This window comes from Coptis chinensis, chromosome 4 (assembly GCF_015680905.1).
Source record: "Coptis chinensis isolate HL-2020 chromosome 4, ASM1568090v1, whole genome shotgun sequence".
Lineage (NCBI taxonomy): Eukaryota > Viridiplantae > Streptophyta > Magnoliopsida > Ranunculales > Ranunculaceae > Coptis > Coptis chinensis.
This window is the reverse complement of record NC_141459.1, coordinates 89,237,973-89,253,142: the sequence shown is the minus strand read 5'-3', so window position 1 is coordinate 89,253,142 and position 15,170 is coordinate 89,237,973.

Here is a 15,170-nt window from a genome sequence, read left to right as displayed (position 1 = left end):
CTATATAAACTACATCAAAATATAACGCAACAATCAAAGAATAGAACACGTACTCAAAACATACCATATGTTTAAGGGATAACCGAATTATATTCATTGCGCACAATGGTTCCATAACACGTAATGATTAGAAGTTGATATTTACGAAATTACGAAAATGAAAAATATGTTAGATAGCTTGAACCTATAAATCTACCAATGTGGTTGTTTGATCAATGTATGCCAATTAGAATACTTCAAGAGTCATAGGTGCAATTGATATTAAATTCAAATATTCAATTAATTATTGAAAAAAAAATATTAAAAAAGATACAGTATAATGATATTCTAACCCCAACTCGATATGCTAATATATAGTCGTTACCAAAGAAAGTGAAGAAAGTGAAGAATACTTAAGTAAATCTTGATTCCAAATTAGATGTAAATTGGAGATTAGGATTTTGTTGGCCAGGCCTGTTACATTGATAGCTAACAATTCAATAGCCGAAAGTCTACTTGAATATCTAATATATGTACATTCTTCGCTACTTAGTCAAAAACCAATATTCAAAAGAAATTGAGCATTTGTATCCCTAAATGCATTTCTCTAAGATCAGTAAGAACTTAAATGTTGTGTCCAACAGTCAAATACGGGTACGTTCAATTTACCCATTAGAGGTTTAATATTGTAATGTTCAATTAAACCGTACCATTAAATCAGGTAATTTTCAATTACGGTGTTACCTTGTATTTTAGTTTTTTTCATCATAAAAAATACAAATAATGTCTCCATAGAGAGGGACCTTAAGCCAAGATCCCAAAGGTCACACATGATTAGAAATCTCACCCAACTGAATTCTATAGTGGAATAGAGAGTTTCGATTGGATTCAAGTTGCAAGATGGGTGGGATATGATATCCTCATTTAACTTGGATGTATGTCTATATTGACACTTTTTTCAAATGGTACTCAAGTCATTGAAATATTTGTGTTCAGCTATTACATATAACTACCATAGTTGGATGTATACCAGGATTGCCTGCTTATCAGTACTGAACCAACTATTTTCAAGAACATCCATATAGTTTTTTTTTATTGGGGCATCCATATAGTTATGTTGGTGAAGAATTGAAGATTCCGACATAGGTTATGAAATTAAGATTCTGCTACCTTGAATTCCTAACTCCTGATTATCATAGAGATTATGATACGAAAGATTGCAACACATCCATGTCGATTATGGTCATGTTGCTGGAGAATTGACCGATTTCCTTGATTATGACACTATGCCACGTACTATGGTATTAAGATGAGTTCACAATACCCGAAGTTAGTTTGAGCTGTGGACAGTTTATAGAATTCACTATTTTTCCTACTCAAAATAAACGCCTGTGTTTTTTTTATCACAGCTTCACGACAGTGCCATTTTACTCTATGATCGCCTGTATGATGTTGTTAAATCCAATGTACCCTCCAAAATTATGCTTCAGGGTGGTTTCTATGGTTTTACGAAATTCAGGTGTTCTGGTGCAGGAAGGTGATTTGATGTTAACTGAACGTGTTTGGGGAGCAATTGTGAAATCTTTTTCTAACCAAATGAAGTCTGCTTTCACACTACCAAAAAAGTGACTTTTAGCCTCGGACATATTGCCGCGGCTAGGGGTTTGGTGGCTATATCTTACTTGTTGCCACGACAAACTAAATATGTGGCAAGAAGTACCTTTTTGCCTCGTGATTATCCTTTTGTTGCAAAAGGTGCATTTTTTGCAACCGTTTCAATGTGGTCGTGGCTTTAAGTCAGACCTTTCGTAGCGAACAAATTTTGTACGAGGCTTTAATTAAGTGTTTGGCGTCGATGGCTGCAAAAAGGCTATTTAAAACATTAAATAATTATTTTCATTAAAAAAAAAAATCAGAAAATAGAAAATAGATGTTAGCGTTCCCGCGGTTCTTTCGCTCGTTTATTTTGGTGAAAGTTGAATCTCAAATAACAAAAGAAAAAGAAGAAACCGAAAACCCAAATACTTTTCACCGGGCCACACACCCACCTTCTTCTTCACCCGATTCTTTGCCACCGCTTTGCCTTCTTCTTCACCGCCGTTGCCTTCTTCTTCTTCTTCTTCTTCTTCATACGCCTCCTTCTCCATTGCTTACTTTACCTTCAGGTAATCCATCATCTTCTTCCCCACATTTTATTTTAGAGATTTGTTTAAGAAATCGTATATTTTTTTGTGATTTGAAGCAGTTCATTATTTTATTTAAATCTAAATATCGTAAGAATATTTGATCAATTGATTCGACTTTTCTATTGTTAGAATATTGTATATATATATATGAGGTTTTAATCCAATTTACGTTATTTTTGGATAAAAAGTTCGACTTTTCAAATTTAAAGCTTTAGCTTTCCTCGTATTGAGTTCTAGTTATGTTTTCATGGCTATTGCTTTCTTCTATGTGAGACCAATATTTGGTGGTAAATCCCACATTTGGACAGTTAATATGGCATTGTCACAGTCTTTTTTTTTTATTGGTTCTCCTATGTTATGTTAGGATATGTTAGTGAATATATTAATTTTTGAACTTGATGTAGGATATGATATTCTTCTTTGAACAAGATTGTCTTATTTTTTTTTTATGTAGTTGTAGTTCAGTTTTTAAATGGATAAAAGTTGGATGGATCCGACTCTAGGAAGATGCAGTCGTAAGTATATACTTGGTTGTGAGAAATTTATCGAGTTTGCTTGGAATAATCGAATTAAGGAACTTGGTGGTGAGATTTACTGCCCATGTGTAGGATGCCTTAATCTAATGTTATTGCCTAAACATATAGTGGAACATCATATAAAGAATCGTGGTATACTACGGAGTTATGTCCGTTGGACAAAGCATGGGGAGAGTGTGGAGGTAAATACCGAGTCTAATCAGGGTGATAATATGAATACAATGTTGCAAGATGCATTAGGATTTCAAAACATGGTTGGTATAGACAATGACATACCACCTAGTTCGAATACAAATGAGTCTAGTTCCAGTGACACTCGAACGGATGAGCCAAATGAAGAAGCACATAAGTTTTACAAGTTGTTGAAGGAAGCAGACACACCCTTGTACCCTGGCTGTACTAAGAGTTCAAAATTGTCTTTTCTAGTACGATTGCTTCATGTAAAGTGTCTTAACGGCCGGAGTAATCATTCGCTTGACATGTTGCTTGAGGTATTAAATGATTCACTTCCAAATGACATCAATATGCCCAAGAATCATTATGAATAAAAAACAACTTCGGGATCTTGGGATGGAGTGCATTAAGATAGACGATGTCCTAATGATTGTATGTTGTATTGGAAGGATAATAAACCAGTCATGGACAAGGATAAGCTGTGATGTATGTGGTGAGTCAAGATGGATCACGACTTGAGTGTACAGAAAATAGAGTTAGTTCATCTGCAAAACCTAAGAAAAAGGTCGCTAAGGTTTTGCGATACTTTCCTATAAAGCCAAGACTCCAAAGATTATTTATGTGCTCAAAAAACTTCTAAAGATATGAGATGGCATGCTTATGATTGTCACGAAAGATGGTGCTTTGAGGCATCCAAATTTGACTCAAGGAATGGAAAAGCTTAGACCAAAGATATCCTTCATTTGGTTTAGAATCTCGCAATGTCGGACTTCGAATGGCTAGTGATGGCTTCAATCCTTTTGGTAGTCTTAGTTCTATTCATAGCACTTGGCCCGTTATTCTAGTTCCGTATAATCTGCGCCTTGGATGTGTATGAAGCAACCTTTTTCTCATCATGTCATTGCTAATTCTCGCCCTAGCAATCCTCGGAAATAACATTGACGTGTACTTGCAACCATTGATTGATGAGTTAAAGGAGTTGTGGGAGAAGGGAGTTGAGACGTATGATGATGCCTCTTCAAAACAAAATTTTAAAATGCATGCAGCTGTTTTGTGGACTATTAATGACTTCCCAAAGATTTGCTAATTTGTCCGATGGAGCACTAAAGGACAACTTGCCTGTCCCTCTTGCCATGAGAAGACTTGCTCAAAATGGTTACAAAATGGGAAAAAGTTTTGTTATATGGGAAGTCGTAAATTCCTGCCACTTGATCATAGATATCGAAAGAATAAGAGTTCTTTTGATAACAAGACAGAAATGGGAGTTGCCCCAAGCCCCTTTACTGGAAGTGATGTACTTGCTCAATTAGATGGATTCGACCAAATCACATTTGGTAAGGTGAATAGTGATAAGGTTATTGGACAAAAGAGAAGTCGAGAGGATAATTCTTTGCCACACAATTGAAAGAAGATTAGTGTATTTTTTGAGCTCCCATATTGGAAATACCTTTGTTTACTCCATAATCTAGATGTCATGCACATTGAAAAGAACAACGGTGAAAGTTGGCTTGGGACACTGCTGAATTTAGAGAAGAAATCAAAGGATAACTGAAGTCAAGACAAGATTTGGTGTTAATGGGTATCGCGAAAGTCACTTCATCCGATAGCTAAAGAGGGTAACAAATACTATATCCCCCCCTCCCCTTTACCTTGTCCTTGGTGAGAAGAGGAAGCTTTGTCAATTCTTGAAAGGTATTAAAGTTCGGATAATTTTTCATCAAATATATCGCGTCATGTTCAGTGAAAGAATGCAAAATACCGGCCTAAAAAGCCATGATTGGCATGTTCTAGTGCAACAACCGCTTCGGTTGCAATACGTGGAATCTTACCTAAGGAAGTTACATTAGTTCTTGTTGAACTCTCTAATTTCTACAAGCAGTTGTGTTCAAAAGTATTATGGGTTGCGAGTTGGAACGCCTTGAGTACCGATTGTCACACACACTATGCAAAATGAAAATGATATTTCCTCCATCATTTTTGATGTTATGGTGCACTTGCCTATTCATTTAGCTGGTCAAGCTAAGCTCGGTGGACCAGTGTACTATCGATGGATGTACCCAATCGAAAAGGTCGATGAAGTAAAGATAATAGTAATGGTTACTTTTGTTTGTATTTTGTTAAAATTTGAACTTAAATTTTGTCATCTTTTATATTTATTCAGTACTTGTACACTTTGAAGAAGTATGTTCGTAATAAGAGTAGACGAGGAGGGATCCATTCTTTGAAGGGTATCTTGGCGATGAATGAATGACTTTCTGCTCAAGATACTTAGATGATGGGATGGAGACTAAGTTCAACCGGATAGGGAGGAATGAAGAGTTCCGAGTTGTTGGATTGGATGGACAGTTTTCTATTTTTTCAGGATACAGTCGTGCTTTTGGGAAAGGAACGTTTAGGACTTTAACAGACGATGAGTGGGAACAAGCTCGTTTGTATGTGCTAATCAATTATGAGGAAGTGGTACCATTTATTGAGTAAGTCCACTTTATTGAAATTGTGCCTTAGTTAAAAGAAATATTATTTATAAACCTATGTCGTAAATGCAATAATGTTTTGTACAGGAAACACAAACAAGTGATTAGGGATGAGCTCGGGCGGCGGGCAAGTGCTAGGAATGTGGACCGTATTCATAATGAACGGTTTGGTAAATGGTTTGAAAACCAAGTAAGTGTTAATTGTATGCAGTTAGATTATGTATATCAGTTTATGTACTCTATTTACTTTTTTCCAAAGTAGTTTTGTAGATAGCAATATGATTTCACAGTTTAGTAACATGCCTCAAGAAGGATTCTACTTGTTTTATTTATATTTATGTTTAGCTGATTTAAGGATATTTAGAGGATGTTTAGTACAGTTTAGATTTAGTTTCTTATTTAGGGATGTTTGTTCTACTTGGAATTTAGTTGCAGGTTCCTAGAGCATTGGTAATTAGTCTGTCTAACACAAAGAACAAGGAAAAAATAGGAAGATGTTAGTAAATCTCTCTCCCCCTCCCTCCTGCATTAGTTGTTTCCTTTTCTTTTGGGTCCTGGAGAGTGGAAGACAGAGAATGTCTCTCTGCATTACCGAGTAATTAGTTGTAATAGCTCTTTTTCTTTGCTTCAAAGTATATCTTGATCTAATGTCGATCTACTATAATGGCTTTACTTGATCTAGTTGTGTTATCAATAGTAGTAAAGTTATTAGGGCTATTCAAAATTTCAAACCTTATAATAATTACTCATGTACAACAATTTATATTCTGCTTGAGATAGAGTGTTCTGAGGTCTGAGCCTCAAACCTTGTAATAAAAGTCCAATATTCACCATGTTGTTTGTTGCAAAAGAAGCCATTTTTTGTCTTCTTTCTTTTGATTGAGCTACTTGCTACTTGATTGCTTATGTTTACCGGTTCAACATTATTTTTTTTTCTCCTTATCCTGAATAGGTCCAAAGAAATGAAAAAGGATGGGGAGTTGGTCAAAAGCAACTTCGAGAGTTTAGCATATGGTCCTAGTTGATTTGCTTCTTGTTTCAAGGGCTGTATTGCAAATGGATACAGATTTCACACAAAAGCTCGTGAGTCACGAAGGAAAACTCAGAATAGTGGAGTTTTTGTATCGGCAGAAAGGTCAAGCTTTATGAAAGGAAAGACATGAACCCAAAGACCGGTAGTGTGGGTTATTATGGTGTGTTGAATGACATAGTTGAGTTGCGTTATTGCAAGGAGAATAGAGTGTTTCTGTTCAAGTGTGATTGGTGGGATGTTATGACTCGCCAAGCAGAATGAAAATAGATGAATATGGGTTCACTCATCGTGAACTTTACACGAACCTTAGCTACGAAAGTGAACCGCTTATTTTAGCATCTCAAGTTGAACAAATTTTTTATCTCCAAGATAATTTGGATGATAATTGGCGAAGTTGTGTTAAAGACGCTTCCAAGGGACTTGTATGATATGGGTTCAGTAGTTGAGTCAACTGAAGATAACACGTCTTGCATGCAGCAAGATGTGGATAACATAGTTGACAACACACACGACATTAACGGTTGGACTAGGAGTGAGATTGTTGGAGTAGAAGTTGTTGCGGATACTATTGATGAAGATATCATTGACGGTGTCGAATGTGATGAAGACTTCATCAATGATAGTGATTGTGATGAAGATATTGATAGTGATTGTGATGAAGACAATGACAGTGACGATGATTATATGTAGTTTTTTGTGCTATTTTTTTTTGTGGGAACAAACTTATTTTTTGTGCTGTTTTTTTTTTGTGGGAACAAACTCGTTTTTGTGCTATTTTTTTTTTTTTTTTTTTTGTTTTGGGAGTGGTTATTATCTAGTGTCTTCCTTGATGGATTTACTTGATGAATTGCTTTATGTGACAATTTAGACAGGTGCAATGGTCAAACGATTTCGAGAGGATCCTAATGGTGACGAGAGCGGTAAGTTTAACTAAACATTCTAGTTCATTATTGTCTTATGTTTAATTAATGTAGCTTTGGGCTTGTGTACAGCTGGAAAGTGGGTAAGGGCACTTCTACCCTTCCTAAGGTATTTGACCAACCAAATGGCTCAAAGTTGGAATTGGTATGGAAAGGCGCAGACAACCGGTGGGACCTCGGAAACATCCAAGCTTGTTCTCTGAATCTCTTGGAGTATTAATGGCAACGTCACATCGATTTGATTGGACAAAAAATTGGGAGCTCCAAGATGTAGGCGACAAAGAGTGGTTATGGGATAACATTAAGGTATGGACATTTGGATCTGCACACACTTGCACTAATTTAAAAAAACTGTCTATTTCATTTCTTAGTAGATCTTTTTGTCTCTCGTTTTAGGATAAATGGGAACTTGATAAGACCCGGAAGGAGCCCACTTTGGCTCTGATTTCTGGGGACGAATTCAGAAACAAAAAGAGTAAATGGAAAAGGAACTTTTATACCTGCTATGCCACATATGAAGAACGTATAAGCCATAGGCCAGAGCAACTATCGCAACAGGAGTGGGTTCAACTTATGGAGTTTTGGGATACTCCGGAGCATCAAGTAAGAAAAAGTGTAATGTTTAGCTTAAGTATTTTATAGGGTACAATACTAACTAGGAGATCTTTTTGTATAGGCAATTTCTAAATGTAACAGGGCTAACCGTGCTAAGCAAATAGCGAAGCATGCTGCTGGAAGAATAAGTTTTCCCCAGTTTGAAGAGATAATGGTACATATGCTTATTATTTTTATTTTCCTACTGCGGCATTGAATTTGACTAGTGATTAACAATTAATAAATTTCTTTATATTTGGTTAGAGTCGAGGCCGAGCACCCCTTCCCTAGGAGATCTTTTGTGAGGACTCACACAAGTTCACAACGCATGACGCCTCTTGATGATCAATCAAGAGAATACATTGTATGTAACAATTTCATCTTAGTAATAGCTTCAGTTTAAATATCATACTCGGCTGTATTTAATATCCTGTGTGTAATTTTTTTTTGGAATACGAAGCACAAAATGAAAGACCTAGCAGGTATAGATGAACATGGGACACAACTACCTCTCTCAGATGAGATCTATAGGGAAGTGATGCCTCCGTGAGCGGCATGGGCGTGTGAGGTTGAAGGGACGAGGTGTAACCCCAACCAGCCTACTTTGGCTCCGACTATCTTCGGACAATCGTGTGAATGACCTGAAAAGCCGGTTGGCTGAAATGCAAAGAGTAGCACAAGAGAAGGAGGAGGAAAGACGACTTGAGATTGAAGAGATTAAGAGGCAAGCACAAGAGAAAGATGAGCAAAGGCTTACATGAAATAGATGAGATGAAGAGGCAGTGGATGCACGAGATCTTGGACATGGAAACACGACTTATGCAAAAGGTGGCTAATTTTGCCCAAATGGTATCAATGAGGGTATGCGTAAACATGCTTAGTTTCTTGTCTATGAATGTTCTTTTTCTTTATAATCTGAAATGGTCTCTTAGAGTCTCAGAAGTTATCTTCACCCCTGTTAAAAACCTTCCCGGATGCATATCAAGTACTTGCAACTTTGAGTCCAAATAGTATTTAAGTAGTTGCTTAGAGTTCAAGTCGAAACCCGATACACCGGGTTTCAATAAACTTCCCTTTTGTACCCTAGCTAAGAATGTAATTCAGTAGATTGATCAAACTGCTTATATCAAATAGAAGTCGAGTGGCGCACCACTTGACAATTGTGATGCCAACTAGATAAAATTTCCGATGTGAATAATTTTTTTTTTTTTGATGGGCAAGCGAGGTTGTTATAGAGGTCCCCTAAACCAATAAAAGATTAATAAGCTTGTTACAAATAAAGTTTTTTTATGATTTTCTTTACATCCTAAAAAAGGGCTAGGAACTAATTCTACATAGTAACCGTAAATACAAACAAATGGGTTACAAGTTGTTTCTCGATATACATGAGTAATAGTGAACTTCTCTAGTTTCTCTCTCATTTGGGTAATGCTCCTCAGAATGGATGGGTAACGATTTCATTTTGAAAAAGAGATTACATTTGCTGAATGAATCATCACGATATTTCACGATTCCCTGAAATAGCCATTTTGATCCCTTTTTCGACGGCCTAGTTAAAAACCACATACTAAAACTTTTTTTTTTTTTAAAGGGTAATTTTGTATAAATAGCAAACAAATGGGTTACAAGTTGTTCTGATTATTTCCCTCATGAGAATGGAGGCAAAAAATATCCTGGTCCATGTCGGAATCTATATTTAAGACCCTCCTTATCAACTTTTGATGTTCTGATTTCCTTTGTTAAGAAAAATATCATGGTCCCGAATCAATTTGCACCCTAATCTTTTTTGATGCCGTGCCTTTACCGAAGTCCCTCGCCTCCAATCGCTTGCATCTTAATCAGCTCTATGGATTTCTTGCTGGCCTTTCCATGACTTGCTGCAGCCACTTCTTCTTCCTCATTGCAAATGACTGCTGCCCATCCACCCAACATCCCTTGAAGAGGACCATCTGTGTTGAGATTATTTACAGCCACTTCTGCTTTGTTCCAACTGCATAATTTCTGTTGCTTCCTCTCGATTTGATCATCAACATTCCAAGTATCCATGAACTGTTATGTTTCTGGTCCTCTCTCCATCTTTATGTCAAATGCCATCAACTTAATCCTTGTATCCTCTATCATTGATTTCACCAATTTTGGAATGTAAGTTATCTTATTATGAAACATTCTTTCATTCCACGTTTTCCAGCTCTAGTAGTTGCTTAAGTTGCTCTTGTTATTCAAATTCGGTGTTGATCGTAGTTTCCTACTCTTGTATGAAAATTTAATGGGATAGAAGCACTTCATCCTTAAATTTCTATTACAGTTCCCAAATGCAGGAGATCTGTGGTTCAAAAGTGCTTAAAATGGCTCGAAATGGTCTATAATGTTGTAAAACTTATTTTAGATTATTGAAAGGCCACATAAACTCAATACCCTGCAACCTGGTTTGGTTTGCATTCAAGTCCAATATACACACAAAAAGACAATTGTAGTATATGGATTTTAAAGTTGTTTTGTTGATGATTTGAACCGATTGCTCTAAATAGAATTGAGCACCCAAGTTAAGAGAACTGCAGAAGTAATAGAACCAAATGGAGAAATAAATAAGTGAAAAAATAGGGAAAGCAAGACAACCACAAATGAGTAAACAAGCAAAAGAAAAGCAAGTAAGTTGGTTGAAAAAATAAAGAGAAACTTGGGAGAGAAAATAAAAAAAATAAAGTTGTGCACCTCTAGTAGTTTAAAAAAAAAATTGATACTAGATCCTTGAACAGCAGTCTTGATGTACTAGCATGGAGGAGCACTGGTTGGAGATTCTGAGGGAGACCTATCTTTGGAATAATTGAGGGTAGGTTTTCAAAATAGGCTATGTTGGGACCTGTAAGTCTGTAACCAGTAACTTGAATTGAGTTTTATTTCACAACCCCCTTCTGACAACTTGGATCGTGTTTTAGCCAGGAGACACAAGGATGATCATAGATTTGATTGTGGGTAGTTGATAGTGTAAGATAGCAGGTATTGATCTGCTTATACTTACCTTATATTACTTATGCAAAAAGGAAAGTTGCTTCACACATTATTAATGTGGTTTAAAATCAATTACAATAATGATAAGTATGTACGATGATCTAGACTAGTAAATACTATGTATACCTATTCACATAAGTAACTTATATCAGTTTTTACTATTAACCATGTGCCAGGTGGTGTCCATGTCTAGAGCAAGCTAGAGTTACTATTTTATCGTTACAAGGGTTGGTTCGCATTTCACTGGGTACTCTATTGGCAAACATAATTGTGCCCTACAGACCTTCACCTAATTAGTGTTAGTTAGCTAGTTTGGTTGTTGTTGTTGTTGTTGTGTGTGTGTGTGTGTGTGTGTGTGTTTTTTTTTTTCCTTAAGTATAATTAATACATACAAATACACGAATATTACTGGTTTGAAATACTATGATGGCCTAATAGTTCCTTGAGTATAAACCCATTTTTTTGGATTGAAGTTTCAGTACTCCTACTCAATTGGGAAGAGGTGCTAGAGCAGGGTTGTGCTTGAACTACTATCGCAGTCTCGTTTAAGCTACTTGCTGGCTTTCTTCATGAAGAAAATGATGACCCAATTTCAATAACATCGAACAATGGGATACTTAACCGGCATATCGGGAACAAAACTGGTCTTGTAAAACTCTCACATAGAGTCTTTGACTTCTAGATATTCATGTGCCACACATATCAGTCTGTTGCCATGATGCCTTTAAAATATAGTAAGCTATTGTTATGTTCTTGATTGAGACTAGTTGACTATGACGCTGTCTTGGTGCTTTTATAGAAGCTTTTTTATATTCTCGTGGTGTAGTCAGGAATTGTGGGGAACGGGATGAACACCAGGATCTTAGATTAAATTGATATAGAGTAACGAATGCACCGGAGGGCATCTTGCTATGTAATTATTATTATGGTATTTTAGCTACTGGGATAGTTATCGATTTCAAAAGCTCATCTAACCGCGTGATAAGATAATAATCTCGATTTAGAGGCGAGTTTGTTCCTTGTATATAGACTCACTTATGCCCCTTCTCTGCGAGTGGGCATTACAACACTTGCACTTAGGATCTGGGAAGGTAAGAGAAGTAGAAGATGAAAGGGAACTTCTGTTTAGTATGTTATTTTTTGTTGGCCTCAAGCATCGGTGCAACTGTTCTTGAAGTCGAAGCTCAATCTTGCAATCTAGGTGTTGTTCAAAACAATATTGTGTTATGCTTGGGCAATTTTATTGTGTTATGGCTTCTTGTTTTGGTTATGTAGTTTCATTCATTTGTCGCCTAGGAAAGAAATGCGAAACTTCGGAAGGTCTAGTGAGTTCTGCGATGCAGTCGCTGTAATCTTCAATATGTCCATGCTAAGTTTTTACCTGCGGTAGAGCAATACTAAGTTACTAACCCTTGCAAATACACAAATGCATCCACCGTTCGTGCTAGTCGCCAAGTATTAGAAACTAGACTTAAGAGTGCATTGGATGGTGGGCTTGACATTCCTCACAGTGACAAGAGATTTGCTGGATTTAAGAAAGAGAATAAGCAGTTGGATGCAGGGGTTCACCGAAAGTATGTCTATGGTGGCCATGTTGCTGCTTATATGATGATGCTAATAGAGGATGAGCTAGAGAAGTACCAGACCCATTTCTCTGAGTACATCAAGAAAGGCATTGAAGCTGATGGGATAGAAGAACTATACAGAAAGGTACATGCTGGTATTCGTGCTGATCCAATAGCATAGAAATCGGAGAAAGAGGCTCCGTAGGCACACAAGAGGTTCAACTTGAAGAAGCTAACATATGATGAGAGGAGACCTTCGATCGGGTCACGCGACCGATTGTCAAGCCCGCTCTTCTTCACAGGGAGGGAAGTAAGTTTAATACGGCTGCCGCATTGCCTTCTTGTGAGATCGTAGGATTGAAGAAGCAAGAAGTTTATTCAACCCGGGACATCTACTTTCTTTCTTTGAATGGACCGCCGTTTGAAAGCACCTATGTTTATCAAACCCCGCCTTTTTGTGGGTAGAAAGCGATTTGACTTATTAAGCGCGGTGGCATGAAACAAATCTCGGTGATCTCGATGTCTCAATGCCCAATTTTGCCCGTACACGAGCATCGATTTGTGAAAACAGATCTTAGAGAAAAAGCAATCAATCGGGATCCATACTTGAAGTGGAATCAAGATAGAGCCGTCCGCCCCGCGAAAAAAGATTGAATGCTGCTGAACTCTGCTGCCGCAGAGCGAGATGATGATGAGAATGATGATTAGAGATAGTTCACCGATCCATTATGCATTTTTGTCGTTTTTGTTTCTTGTCAAGAGTTTCCCTTGGGACCTTTTCTCTTATGCTCTCTAGATTTGCTATGTTTTCAGTTATCTACTATTTTATAGTTTTGGATATTTACAACTTGAAAAGGTAAACTTTGAGGGATTTACTTTGAAGTCGCGGTTATTGTTTTGTTCATCAATTGACCTATCTTATTGAAAAACTTCCGTAATTTGAGAAGTTATTGGGTAGACGATTAATAAGTAGGCATTGTTTGCAATGTCTGGTTGATCTTGGTTTTAAGAAAGGGGGGATGGAGCAATACTTTTATTATAGTTTACAATAATACAAAGAAGCAAAGTAATATATATTCTTTTACTGAAATGATCACCTTTATAACTGATACAGAGACTGATAATGAGATTGGGTAGCCTCCTAAGTTTTGTTTCGATTTGAAAGTGTTTTGGCTAAAGAAGAAGTTTGATCTTTTTGTATAAATTACCTTTTGTTTTTCATTTACGGAAGTCGCATGCAAAAAGAGTATCTTGTTTCATTTGCGGTGATTATTTGTGTAGTATCTTGTTTTCAACTACTTAAAGTAGAATAACTGATGGGGTTTAAGGCCGATTATTGGGTATTGTCAACTACGTCATAATCCATGTGTTTGCTACATTATAATATTATCTATTTGTATTATTCAGTTTCTAATTATGGAATTGCATCTACATCTACTCTGTTTTGTCTAGAATCTAGAATTCTAGATATGTTACAAGTAGCGATTGGTCTTGACTTGTTCCTTTTTCCTTTGGGCAGGTGAGAAAAAAGGGCAGGGAGTGGCTATCATCCTTGGTCTTTCGGGTCATAGGTATGAAATAGCTACAAAACTTATAGTGAACATTTTGGTTTATAGAGTCGACACTAATGAAGCATATGCTAAGCTTGGTAGATGACTAAGCACTGTTGGAGTGATAAACTTTTAATTATTGTCTTCGGTTTATGTCTTTCTTGTTATTTCTAAACTTTTCTTGTTGTTTGTTTACGCAGAAAAATAAATGCACAACGATGGCTTATTGTACATGCATGATTGATTCGAAACTTCATAGTTTTTATGATTTTGGCTTAATAGGCTGAATATGGCACTATTATTATCGTCTTCGTTTGGTTTTGGACTTTTCATCACAAGAATTTTTGTGTAGATAGTTTGATACTTTTGTTTGTGTGATACTGAAATACTCGAAAGATGGATTGTTATTTCTCTTATTTTTGGTAGTGATTGGAATTGGTTTATGTAGCTTCCATGTGAAATGAAATTTAAGTTTAGATTCTCATTCATAACTCCATGTGGTTTTAGTACACAAATTATTATTATTATTATTATTATATATACAACACTTTTTGCCATGACCATTTGCTATAAAAAAAAACCCAAAAGTAATGTTTTGCCACGGCCATTTGCTGCAAAAAAAACCAAAAATAATGTCTTGCCGCGGCTATTTGTTGCAAAAAAAAACCCAAAAGAATGTCTTGCCACGGCAATTTGCTGCAAAAAAAAAAACCAAAAATAATCTCTTGCCGCGGCCATTTGTTGCAAAAAAAAACCAAAAGAATGTCTTGCCACGGCCATTTGCTGCAAAAAAAACAAAAAATAATGGCGGGAGAAACATTTATTGCCACGACTTGTGGCAATAAATACTTTTTGCAGCGGTCGTGCCTGTGACAAAAATAAATTAATTTATTTTGACAATTAAATTAATTCAAATAAAAAACAATGTTTTGCCACGACATGGTCGCGGCTAAATGTTCACTCTCTTGCAGCAGTGGCAAAAGTCATGGCAACAAACTTCTTTCCACACCATTTTTTGCCTCGAGCGAGGCTAAAAGTTTTTTCGTGGCAAAACACATGTTGCCACGAATTTTGGGCTTTTTGCCACCACAACTGACCGTGGCAAAAAACCATATTTTTAGTAGTGACCGCATCAAGTTTTGTCAAAGAA